The following is a 13,675-nucleotide window of genomic DNA, read 5'->3' on the forward strand; positions in this document are numbered from 1 at the left end:
TAAAACTGCAGAGGGCTGTCATCTAGACATTTGGAATAAGGTTACCATCAGTATGTTGATGTTTTTCATCAAATTCAAGTGAGGTTGTGGCAGCCCTGTAGCCTGTGTAGTCTAGCACTGTAAGCTTTAATCTGATGCTTTTTTTAGGGGGGGGGACCTCATGTAAAATCATGCAAACCCAGTATTAATTTTACTGGGGTCAAAATTTACACAAATCCCTTTGAAAAGTGAAGTGTGTGTATACGTGCGTACTTTCTGTCATTTGGGCGGGAGGGGGCTGTGATGTCCTTATATGTTAAAACCTGTAAATATGGTAAGTGCGGGTTTATTAAGGGATATATGGTAAGTGAATTGAATGAGAGGGGGAGAGCATGGGTTGGAAGGCTGGAGAATGCTGGATGATGATTGGCTGAGTGTTTGAATGGCTGAAGGTATAAATGGGAGGATGACAGTTGAGAGGAGGTCGGTTGGTGAGAGTGGTTGGAGAGTCGTTAGTGGAGAGTTATTTGGATGGGTTGGTTGTCAGAGTTCTGAGGGAGGGTTGGATTATATTTGGCTGATATTTAGACAGTATATATATGACCAGAAACATAAACAGTGGCACTATATGAAACCATACGCTTGTTAAACATTCCTAAAGTAATCTTGTTATTTCCTGGTGTTATCAAATAAATTCTTTCATTGGTTTACCAAAAGCCCGATCCTTGGCTGGAAATACACAGACCAGAAGGGAGGGCAGGGTAATTACCAAGGCTGAAGGGAAACTGTATCATATGGTGGCAGCGGTGAAGGGAGATATTGTAACATCGTCAAGTATCCAGAGCAACCCAGGATTGTATGCTTTATAGACAAAGATACACGGGGGTTGTGGACAGCAAGGGCACCCAGACACAAAGTAACAAGCCATAGGGAGACTAAGGTGAAGTCTCTAGCAGTATTGTTTACAGAGAGTGGATGGTGGTGCTGCCTAGCAGTGGGATCTTGAGAGATCTGTGATAGAGCGGAGTGAGAAAAAATAAAAACGACGATCCTGACTGGTGGTGTCCTGAGGTGGTGCCTAGTGAAAGGCGGTAGCCACAAGCAGGTGGGAACCTGACAGGTGGAGCCAAAGGTGGGATCGTCACAGGGGCACACTGACCTGAGGGAGGAAAGAGAGAAACAACCAGAGGTGGTGGTGTTGACAGCACTGTCAAAATTCCAAATCTACCCGCAATTAACTCCTCCCTCCCTCCCTCCCTCCCTCCCTCTCTCCCTCCCTCCCTCCCTCTAATACTTGCTTGGCCTAGTGTCACCATAGTAGTAAGGGAGAAGTAATTACCATCGCTCCCTGAAAAGAAATTTGTTGGTACATAGGCTAAATCAGTCATTCAGCTACTGACCATGATAATTTGCAGTGATTCAGCAAAGTAACTAAATAAAAATGATACAAAGAACGAGTATGAATCAGATATTATTATCAGGAGAAATGAGGACAACTCCAAGGCAAAGCACATTTTCTTACATAGGCTAGGAAAAAGTAGCACAAAAATAGCACAGTTAAATTCAAGTGTATAAAATGTAGTTGCATGCAGGGGCAACGACTTGAGTGTATTGCTGGGCAGTGCCAAAACTGTGGCAAATAAACAGCTCGCCCTGTGAGAAGTGGTGTTAATACAGTGATCTCTCACACAGAAAGAGAAAGGCAAAATCTGGACGTCAATTTGGCAGGCATCACAGGTGTAATCTGTAAATGATAGCATCTGCCAGATAGCATGGTGCCAGTGCATACATTTTTCTGAATTCGCAAGTTACAAAAGCACAGCTGTGAGGCTACTGAATTTCATGGTTGTACATTTGCAGCTTGTCAATTTCTCACTTGTCGTTCCATCTTTGTTGATAGCTGGAGATGCCACTTTGCCTTCATCTTGCATGTTACTGGTCCAGTCTATACAGGAAGTTAATTAGCAAAGTTGAAATGAGCCATGGCAGATAATTTACTTTGTAGTCTTGCTATTTGTTCGTTACAGAGAGTTGTATCCAACTGAGGCTGCAATCCTAATCTCACTTACCTGGGAGTAAACCCCACTGAGCTCAGTGGGATTTACTTCTGAGTAGACATAGTTATGTTGCAGCCTAAGGCATATTGAGAGTGGAGCAACTGAAATAAATGGACAACTTTTTCATTAGGGTCTACTCTGATTATGAGTTTGTCAGATACAACACAAACTAGCAAAGACTCTACCTAGGGTATTTTATGTGTTGGAATTCATTAACTGACTTGAAAACCCTAATGCTTTCAGCAGGATCATTGATTTCATTTTATGTGATATTTCAAGGTTCTTATTTTTAAAAAATGTTCTGTTCATTCAAAATTCTACAAAAAGACATAAACCTATAGGGTAGTATCCAATGCTAGTCCTACACAGAGTAGCTAATGGATTAGGGTCATTAATTTCAATGAGTCTACTCTGAGTAGGACTGGAGTTGAATACAGTCTGATGGTTGAACCTCAGCTGTTTTGATTAAAGTTACTTTGGATGTAATCAATTATTTTTGTAGCCATCTAGTTTATTTACTTCGATTTGTTGTAATATCACCATTAGGGATGGGGGCTAAATTGGATTTAGTACCAGATTTTGACATAATCCGACAATCTTCGTCTTTTCGAACCGGCATTGATTTCTTGCGGTGGGTCGCAGCTGTCATCAGCATTTTTTAAAAAACCTGCTCCATATTTTACGTTATTGTCTTCGTAATTGTCTTTTCTCTAAGCTGATGCATTCTTAACTGCTGTCTAGGTGATAATGATTGCCATTTACATCATATTTTTCACTTTAAAAAATCAGTGGACTGGCAATTGCAAATGGGAACAAAAAAAAAAGGCAGATCAGCAATGAAAGCCAGGCTCTCAGAATTCAAGCGGATCAGCAGTGAGCCCCATCCCTAATTCACCACTTTCGTGTAATAAAACAAAAGTATTCTGGGTTTGGGGCTTCTGTTGTGGTGTTGCAGTATTGCCTCCTGATAGCAGTTTTGCAGATACAGATTTTGTTTTGCTAGTTTTCATTGTGTGCAGGGTATTGTAATCTTTTTGATTGAATACTTATGATTTCAATGCTTGGAACAGAAATATGGATGGCTTTTCAACACCAACAGCAAACACAAAGTGTGGGAGGCATGCACACATATATACACATCTGGGGACTCTGGCCCAATTAAGCTTCCCAGACTGATGTACACATAGGTTTAAAGATGTGTGTATGTACACACATGTATGCCATCAATATGTTATGTATTGGAATGTAGGGGGAGGGGAGGTGGAGAGAATAAATCCTTCTGTGTATATTCCTGTAAGGCAAGTCCCAATAGGATGAAGGCTAGACTGTGGTTTTATTTCCAGATGTCTAGGCCTAGGGGCTGTATGGCTCTGTAAGCAGTGAGGTGGAAATCTGACTGTTTCATAAGGAATTCCCCTTGGAATTTCTCAGCAACATATATTGCAGTGGGATGTTTGCCAGGACCCTGCTTGTGAAATCAAAATGGAAGTGAAAGTTTGGTTGAAAAGGAAAAAAAAGCTCATTAAGAACATTCCTTAGCTCTTTATAAGTACTTTGATTTATAACAACCAGCCCTCCAACCCACCAATTGCCCATCATCTGTGTGTTCAATAAAGTGGCAGAAAAATTATACCAAAACCCCAGGAAATTAGGAAATAAGACACCAAGCAAACAGGATTTCCTTATATCCCCAAATATCCAACCTTACTTTGCTCTTTCAACTGAATCAAAGTGCAAAAATATGGACTTGAAAGTGGTTTGCAATTTGGCCACCTTAGCTCAAAGTGTATGTATAGTCAGGGTTGCTGTCCACCTGGTATTTTATTGGTCCAACCTCAAAAGCCAATATACTCCAGATTCTGTTACACATGATGACTCATCAGGTTCTGTTAAGCTCCACCCATATCCAGCGTTGTGATTTGTCTCTGTCCTTTGGTCAGAGGGCTAAACACCAATATTCTTCAAATTAAAAATTGGCAACCTTAATGAAGTTACAAACAAATGAAGTTGAGTGACAGATAGGAAGGATCTGTCATTCTTGGATCTCTCAGTTTCTTGTTTTTTCAGTCTTAAATTCTTAAAGGTTACAGTGGGTGGGTGGAGGTGGAATTACTTTGCTCTTGAGCAAAGGTGCATGCCTCCAGCTGACCAGCAGGGGGCAGGAATCTGCAGGCCACAAGTGTTTGACTTTCCCAGCAAGACCAGCCAAACATTGTCAAGACACCAAGCAAACAGGATTTCCTTATATCCCCAAATATCCAACCTTACTTTGCTCTTTCAACTGAATCAAAGTGCAAAAATATGGACTTGAAAGTGGTTTGCAATTTGGCCACCTTAGCTCAAAGTGTATGTATAGTCAGGGTTGCTGTCCACCTAGTATTTTATTGGTCCAACCTCAAAAGCCAATATACTCCAGATTCTGTTACACATGATGACTCATCAGGTTCTGTTAAGCTCCACCCATATCCAGCGTTGTGGTTTGTCTCTGTCCTTTGGTCAGAGGGCTAAACACCAATATTCTTCAAATTAAAAATTGGCAACCTTAATGAAGTTACAAACAAATGAAGTTGAGTGACAGATAGGAAGGATCTGTCATTCTTGGATCTCTCAGTTTCTTGTTTTTTCAGTCTTAAATTCACTTCACATTTCTGCAGAAATTTGCAGCTTTTTTTAAAAAAAATCCTCATGACAATTCTCCAGCATTGTAGTGCAAATTTGACCTAATAAACATATTTTGTATACTGTTTTGACTAGTGTACACATTTTTGCAAGCAACTTCTTCTAATATATATTCTCCTAATATTGTTGTATGCTATTTTCACAAATATATTCATTTTTATGCACACTTTCCCCTAATATATGCATTTTTGAAAACATTGTTTAGTGGGAGAACTACATTGTAAAATTCAGATAAGTGTGAATTTTGAAGGATACCTGTGTTGCAGTTCCCATATTACTTCAGGAAATGCAAACTTGATAGATTTAGTTTTACATGTGAACTGAATTGAATTTTTCCCCATCCCTAATAATAGCTTTAACCAATCTAGCTCTGTATCATCTACTCTGAAAGGTATCAGCTCTCTACTTGTCACCTGATCACTTAATTGGAGATTGGGGAGTTGGGTGGTACATTTGGATATTCTGAATGGAAAGCATGTGCTCAAACACATGCTCCTCTTATAAAGGAAGACACTGGCAGTGCCATCACCCCACTCTTATATAAAGGTCTGGTTATTTTTTTCCTTTGTGGGTTCCACTAATAACTCATGAACACAAGCACAGTAATGAAGTCTCTGCTACGTTATAAGACAGATTTATTGCTTCCTTGCCCACTTGCTTTCTTCTGAATATACACCGATACAGTAGCCAACATGGTGACCTTCAGATGTTGTTGGACTCCAAGTTCCATTAGCCCCAGCCAGCATGGAATATGGAATCCAATGATATATGGAGGGTACTATATGTGTGGGCTATCCCTGCTCTAGCAATGGTGGGGAACCTCTGGCCCAAGGAGCCAAATCCAACCTCCAGATCTCTTTGTCTGGCCCTGGGACTCTCCCCAGGCCAAACCCCTCACTGGCCCTGCTCTGCAACCTCCTCCAGTAGATTTGCCTGGCTGGAATGTGGCCTTGAAGTATAATAACTACCGTATATTCCGGCGTATAAGACGACTTTTTAACCCAGGAAAATCTTCACAAAAGTTGGGGGTCGTCATATACGCCGGGTGTCGTCTTATACGCCGGAATATAGTACCGTATTTCTCCTGCTTGCAGCCTGGCCCGGTGTCCCCTCCCCTGAGGGGAATCCCCATTGCTCCTCCGTCCCTGCCGTCTCCTGCGTGGCCTCCTCCGCCGCAAAATGGCGGCCGGGGCGGGGAGCAGCAGCAGCAGCCTCCCCGCGTCCTTCTCCTCTGTGGCGGCCTCGCCTGCGCCGCCTCCCGCCGCCGCTGCTGCTCCTCCGCCCGCGGCTGCTCAGGCGAGCGACGGGGCCGCGGCGGCGGTGGCTGCTCCTCCTCAGGCGGCCAACGGCGGGCCACTTTCGTTGTTCTCGCCACCGCAGGCCGCGCCGGCGCCTCCACTGACGCACAACCACCGGGCGGCAGCAGCAGCAGCAGCAGCCTCCCCGCGTCCTTCTCCTCCGTGGCGGCCTCGCCTGCGCCGCCTCCCGCCGCTGCTGCTGCTCCTCCGCCCGCGGCTGCTCAGGTGAGCGACGGGGCCGCGGCCACGGCGGCTGCTCCTCCTCGGGCGGCCAACGGCGGGCCGCTTTCGCTGCTCTTGCCGCCGCAGGCCACGCCGGCACCTCCGCTGACGCACAACCACCGGGCGGCGGCAGCAGCAGCGGGAGGCGGCGGAGGCGGGAACCCGCTGCTGACAGCTGCCCCTCCGGCCTCCTCCTCGGCGCCCTCCACCGCCGCCGCTGCCTCCGGCCTGCTGGCGCCGCGGGAGCCGGCCTACAACTGGCAGGCGACGAAGCCGACGGTGCAGGAGCGCTTCGCCTTCCTCTTCAAGAACGAGGTGCTCAGTGACATCCACTTCTTGGTGGGCAAAGGTCGGTGCGGGCTATGGGGCGAGGGGGCGCTGGCCACGCAGGGAAGAAAGGGGAGAGGGACGCTGGCTTTTTAAATGGGGATCAGGGTCTTTCTTGCGGCTGGGGGCAGGTTGCTATGGGGGCAAGCGGGTTGAAGAGTTGTGGCTGTGGTTGGGGGGCTGTTATTCCGGCGTATAAGATGACTTTTTAACCCAGGAAAATCTTCTCAAAAGTTGGGGGTCGTCTTATACGCCCAGTCGTCTTATACGCCGGAATATACGGTAGATAATAATTCACTAACAGGCAAAAAAACCTTGCAGTTTAAGATCGTATATATAGCCAACAGAAATTTCTATCAAACTTTAAAAAGCAGGGAAATTGGGCAGCTATAGTGAATGCACCAGGGGAGCAGGAGACCTGACCTCCTCTCTGAGATATTGCACTGCTCTACAAATTGGTCAAAATGCAAACACAATTTGGCTTGGTCTTTCACAGTCCAATCCACTTCTTGTGTAGCTTGGAAGAATTGGGTAACATGGGAAGAGAAGGGGGAAGGAGGGGATTGGAAGGGCATGGGGAGGGGAAGGGGGGTGAAGGAAGGGAAAGGGAAGTTGCAAGAGAGAGGGGATAGGACAGAGGAGGAGGGGAAGGCAGGTTTGATCATTTGCATGCTTTGTGAGTTCAGTGGGATTTACTCCTGTGCAATCATGCTTAGGATAGGTGAAACTGACCTGGGGGAGGGGCGGGGGGCAGGAGGAGGGCAGGAAGGGGAGGGGAAGAGATTGGGTGGTTGGGCACTGGGAAGAGGGGAAGCCCTTTCCTTTCCAAAAGGAAAACATTGTGAACTGAATCATTCTTTTTCAGGGTTTCCCCCACCTTTTTATTCTACAGCAGGCATGTGTAGCCTCCCACCCAAATTTAAACCAAAGCTGTCCCTGATCACATCCACACCTTATTTCACTTTAGGCAGTCATGGCTTCTCCCCAAGAATTCTGGGAAGTGTAGTTAGTGAAGGCTGCTGAGAGTTGCTAGGAGATGCCCTGTCCCCCTCACAGAGCTTCAATCAGAGCGGCTGACTGTTAAACCACTCTGGCCACTGGAGCTCTGTCAGTGGAATAGGAGTCTGCTAACAAACTACACTTCCCATGATTCTTTGAGGGAAGCCATGACTGTCTCAAGTGAAATAAAAGTCTGGTGTGTGTGGCCCCCTGATTAGGCAAGCCCAGCAGCTGTGAGTCTGGCTTTTAGAACACTGATGGTTCTTACTGAGCATACCCGACATTAACATTGAGTTCCAACCAAAATTTCTTAAATTAATTAAAAATCAGCCAGGCATGTTTTTTACTTTTAAACTGCATAAGATGAAGGTCAGAGTACGGGGCAAGGTCAGGAATAGGATTACAATACTCAGTGAACATGATTGATTTTAATTAATTCCAACAGATTATGAGAACTCTGACAGAAAAAAGTCCAAAAGCGGTCTGTTTTCTCTCTCTCTTTTTACACTTTGAACTCTTGATTCTCTCTGACTGTTTTGTGTATCAACATGAAAGTTTAGAGGATAGTTAAGAAAGCGTTTCTGAGTTCAGGACTATAAGATTTGTAAGGTTTTGTTTTGAAATGAGCTTATGGCAAACATCAGAATGGCATGAAGGTATTTGCAATTTAACGATGCGGAATGCGAAAAATCCATGCTGACTATAGTATGCGGCCACTTTTGTGGCTGTATAAACAGATGTATATGTGTTTGTGGTGGTGTAGAAACCTCTGGGTTTTGCATGGATGAAACGCAGCCTAAGGAAAGAATCACATCCATTCGTCTAGTCCCACCCATAAACTATTTGTTTATGTTTCATTTATTTATTAGACAGATTAATAGATTGCTTAGTCACAATACTCTCTAAATGATAAAAAGTAGTCAAAATCCATTAAACTGTTAAGCAAATAAACATACATAAAATAATTTTCAATGATACACAGATAAAAATCAGGAAAACTTTTATGCATACATAGTTTACTTATAGCCAACTGACCAAAAATACAGAAATATAAAAGACAGAGAAAGATTGTTTATGAATTAGGAAAAGCATACATATCAATGCAACTAATTTAACAGTTACACACACACACACACACATACTACATTGTATGTCTTGAGTAGGGTTGCTGAGATAAAACTTTTTAGTGGGTATCTCAGACAATGCAGCGAGGGTGCCTGCCTAATGCTGATAGGCAGGCAGCTCCCTAAGGAAAGGTGCTGCCACTCCAAAAGATGAACCCCTTACATTGGATGGAAAGCAGTGACTGAGTAGATGAGGATATGGTACATGTGGTGATATAAGAGAGCACAGAGCTTGGAAAAGTTACTTTTCTGAACTACAACTCCCATCAGCCCAATCCAGTGGCCATGCTAGCTGGGGCTGATGGGAGTTGTAGTTCAAAAAAAGTAATTTTTCCAAGCTCTGAGAGAGCATCACAATAAGGAAGCAAAATTCCCATCTCTCTGTCCTGCAGGAAAAACATACAGGAAGAGGAAATCTCCTGCAGGTGCTGCTCAACATTAGGGCTCTGACCTCTACCACCACCGAGCAGCACCCAAAGCCCACCTGCTCTTTTCCCTGCAGGAAAGAGAATCAGAAGGGGAAGGATTCTTCAGCTGCTGCTCAGCAGAGCATCAGCTGAAGATGGAGTGCTCCTGTTCTGTTTTTCCTGCAGAAAAGGTTACAGTGGGTGGGTGGAGGTGGAATTACTTTGCTCTTGAGCAAAGGTGCATGCCTCCAGCTGACCAGCAGGGGGCAGGAATCTGCAGGCCACAAGTGTTTGACTTTCCCAGCAAGACCAGCCAAACATTGTCAATCCTTCTTCATAGTGGCCACCAAAGTAATCATGAATCTGTAAATTTTAATGTAATCTGATATAATTGGATTATGTCTGTGATGAAACATTTATTCAAGTCCCATAGTGTGCTTGGCAATGGTGTATCTCTAATGTATGCCAAAGCATACAATGTAAGGAGATATTTTTTCCTCCTGGGCTGATACATAATGCAGTCCCAGGCTTTGTTCATGATGTACATACATTCCTTTGCCATTTTATTGATTAATACCCCCTGTTGCGTTTAGGGAGCAGCCCACCAAGCAGCCTGACAAAAAAATTTGGCTCAGTGTGTGCCTGTTAAGAACACACTGTTAAGGATACTGTTAAGAACACACACACACACCCCTGATGACAACTGAACACATTACACCATCTATTACACCTGAACACATTACACCTACTGGGAGGAAAGGTGGGATATAAATCAAATAATAAATAAATAAATAAATAAATAAATAAATAAATAAATAAATAAATAAATAAATAAATAAATAAATAAATCTATTTGTTGGCAATTAAGACAGAATTGAATTTAATATTTTATTATTCCCAGGTGTTTTGAAGCTAGTACTAGAATTTGAACTGAACTGACACTTGGCAACATTTACTATAGAGAGAGAGCTTTACATACCCCAGACATTGTTAACCAATGTCTAATTAACATCTACATTCATTGACACAGATTAGGCAAGTCTTTGTCAAACTGAACTAGTGGATGGGCTGGATAATGTGTTATAGGCTTGTAGGGAACAGACTTATTAGAATTAAAATTTTGCATTGTTATGGCAATTATTTCACCATCTGTTCTTTCAAGCAAATTGAGTGTATGGCTGTGCTTAGTTTTCTTTATTGTGGCAGGAGAACTTTTTTATTCCAATCCTATAGATGTCTTCTCAAGGATAAGTCCCATTGACTCTCCCAGGTAAGTTTGTATAGGACTGCTGCCTCTAACTTTTCCAAGTGAGATTGGAGACTCCGAGCCTCTCTTTTCATTTATGAACATTTGGTGATATTTTTTGAGCTTCAATTCATAGGGTGTTGTGTGTGTGTGTGTTTGTATTAGTGCTTAGTGTTCCTTTTTTATTGTGTGCTGGAAAGAAAGCATTGCCATTGCATTGGACTATAATTGGAAACTTCTGTGGTTTTATTAATGATTGTTTTAAGTACTCTGAGTTTTCATTATTAATGCTGTTGCTATGACTACCCTTAGATTATTTCAGTACTTTGTGTCTAGGTACAATGATCCATGGTAAATAGGCTACAAACACAGCACTTCATGGAGAAACATGCTAAACTAGAATATCAGTATGGACAGTACAGTCGTTGGTTTAAAATGTGGTCTTTGTGGTAAGGATATGTGTCAGTTTAGGAAACATAAATGTCCTTAAAGCAATCGTAACACATTCAGATTGCAACGAGAATCATGCACTGACTTCTGATCCTATAATATGTTCATCATAGACTCCCTGGCCGAGGTGCTCGAGGTGGTCGCGGCTGTACGGTTGTTTACCCTGAACTTATTGGTTTTGGGGGATTTCAACGTGCATGCCGAGGCCATTCTCACTGGAGCCCCTCAGGATTTCATTGAAACCATGACTTCATGGGAACTACACCTAAGTAATATGGGTCCCACCCATGTAGCCGGCCATACCATTGACCTTGTATTTGTCACGGGAGAGAAGAAAAGTGATCTGAAGATGGGGACTGTTTCTTCTAGCCCTGTGTCATAGTCAGATCACTTCCTGGTGAAATTGGATCTCTCTGTGCCGCACACCCTCCGCAGGGGACAAGGACCTATTAGGATGGTCCGCCCCAGATGCATGATGGAGCCTACTGGATTCCTAAATGCGCTAGGTGATCTGGAGCTAACTGAAGGCCACCCGGTCGAAGCCCTGGTGATGGAGTGGAATAGGGAGATCACTAGGGCAATAGACCGGGTGGCACCGAAATGTCCTCTTCTCCTGAATAGAACTCAGACTGCACCCTGGTATACACCACGGTTACGCAGTCTGAGGCAGGAAGTGAGACGACTAGAGCGCCGATGGCGGAAATTGTGCACTGAAGGTGATCGGACACTGGTTAGAGCGGCAATAGCAGCCTACCAGTGGGCAACAAAGGCAGCAAATAGGCAATTCTTTGCTGCCTCTATTGCGTCGGCAGAGTGCTGTCCCAGGAGGTTGTTCCAAGTGGTCCGAAGCCTGGTCGGTCCAGTAGCGCAGGAACCTATGGAACAATCAAAAGCCTCCTGTGACACATTTGTTAAACACTTTGCCAATAAAATCGAGCACCTAAAGGACAAGATTCCATACGTCGTGGTTACAAGTAGGGGTCCAGAGGCGGCCAGTTGCAATTCGGTCTGCTGGGATCGGTTTCAGCCTCTTCTCTCTGATGAAGTGGACAAGGTGCTCTCTACTGTAAAACCAACCACTTGCTTACTTGATCCTTGCCCTTCATGGCTCGTTATGAGCTGTAAAGAGAGACTGGGCAATGGGATCAAGGCAATGGTAAATGCATCCTTGGAGGAGGGTGTAATGCCATTGCCCCTCAAGGAGGCAGTGATAAGACCTATTCTGAAAAAGCCCTCCTTGGATCCCCAAGATTTAAACAACTTTCGCCCAGTCTCCAATTTACCGTTCTTGGGCAAGGTAATTGAGCGTGTGGTGGCAAAGCAGCTACAGACACACTTGGAGGAAGCAGATTATTTAGATCCTTTCCAGTCGGGCTTCAGGACTGGACATGGAACTGAAACAGCCTTGGTCGCTCTGGTGGATGATATGAGGAGGGCGTTGGATAGGGGAGAACATACCTTCCTCGTCCTCCTGGACCTTTCAGCGGCTTTTGATACCGTCGACCACGGTATCCTGTTGAGTCGCCTGGAGGGACTGGGAATAGGAGGCACTGTTTTACAGTGGTTCTATTCCTATCTCTCCGGTAGATATCAACGGGTAGTGTTGGGGGATGAGGTTTCAGACCCTTGGCCCCTCAACTGTGGTGTGCCACAGGGTTCTATCCTCTCTCCCATGCTATTTAATATTTATATGAAACCGCTGGGAGCCATCATCAGGAGTTTTGGGCTGCAGTGTCACCAATATGCGGATGACACGCAGCTCTATCTCTCATTTAAATCTTCACCAGAGTTGGCTGTGGATACCTTGTCCAAGTGCCTGGAGTCCGTAAGTGGATGGATGGGAGAGAACAGGCTGAAGCTGAACCCCGATAAGACTGAGGTATTACTAGTGGGGGACAAGGGAAGGTTGGGTGATTTTGACCTGATACTTAATGGGGTGAGTTTGCCCCTGAAGGACCAGGTCCGCAGTCTCGGGGTCATCTTGGACTCCCAGCTGTCTATGGAGGCTCAGGTTTCTGCAGTGAGCCGGGCAGCTTGGTACCAACTTCATCTAGTACAGAGGCTGCGACCCTATCTTCCCATACATCTGCTCCCACGAGTGATACATGCCCTGATCTCCTCTCGATTAATCTACTGTAATGCGCTCTACGTGGGGTTACCCTTGAAGACGGTCTGGAAACTCCAGCTGGTATAAAACGCAGCGGCATGCTTAATAAAGCAGACCCACCACCGCGATCATATCTCCTCAGTGTTGATTGAATTACACTGGTTGCCAGTTGTATACCGGGCCCAATTCAAGGTGTTGGTTTTAACCTTTAAAACTCTATACGGTTCCGGCCCAGTTTATCTGAAGGAGCGCCTCCAGTATCACCAAATATGCCGCCAAACAAGATCAGCCTCACAGGACCTTCTCTCGGTCCCACCGACTAAGACAGCTAGGTTGGTGCGGACCAGGGAGAGGACTTTTTCGATCGTGGCCCCCACCCTCTGGAACTTACTTCCCTTTGACCTTCGGCATGCCCCCTCCCTGTTGACTTTTCACCGAGCCTTGAAGACCTGGCTCTTCAGGCAGGCCTATGGGATCTCTGGGGTGGGTTAGGTTTTACACTGTATTAATGTAAGATGGTCTTCAGATGAGATGTTATGATATTAATAATGTGATGATTATGTATATGAGCAGATTGTATTTTATATTGTACGTCGCCCAGAGTGTCCGTTCAGTCGGACAGATGGGCGTCTGCTAAATAAAATTTTATTATTATATTATTATAAGCTGGGTTAAGCCATACAAGCTATTCCGCACCTTCCAGATATTTTGGACTACAACTGCCATTAGCCCCAGCCAGACTGGCCAATGGTCAGGGATGATGAAAGCTAAAGTCCAAAA

General features: G+C 44.7%; 1 long non-coding RNA gene across 1 annotated transcript in view; it reads right to left on the bottom strand.

Moving 5' to 3' along the window:
- Positions 1–1,453: 1,453 nt before the first annotated feature.
- Positions 1,454–13,675, bottom strand: part of LOC133378153 (uncharacterized) — a 74,388-nt gene continuing 62,166 nt past the window's right edge. Inside the window, exon 3 of the long non-coding RNA XR_009760880.1 lies at positions 1,454–1,924. This is a non-coding gene — a long non-coding RNA (uncharacterized LOC133378153). The remainder of the gene's footprint in view (positions 1,925–13,675) is intronic.

The sequence above is a fragment of the Rhineura floridana genome, chromosome 2, assembly GCF_030035675.1.
Source record: "Rhineura floridana isolate rRhiFlo1 chromosome 2, rRhiFlo1.hap2, whole genome shotgun sequence".
Lineage (NCBI taxonomy): Eukaryota > Metazoa > Chordata > Lepidosauria > Squamata > Rhineuridae > Rhineura > Rhineura floridana.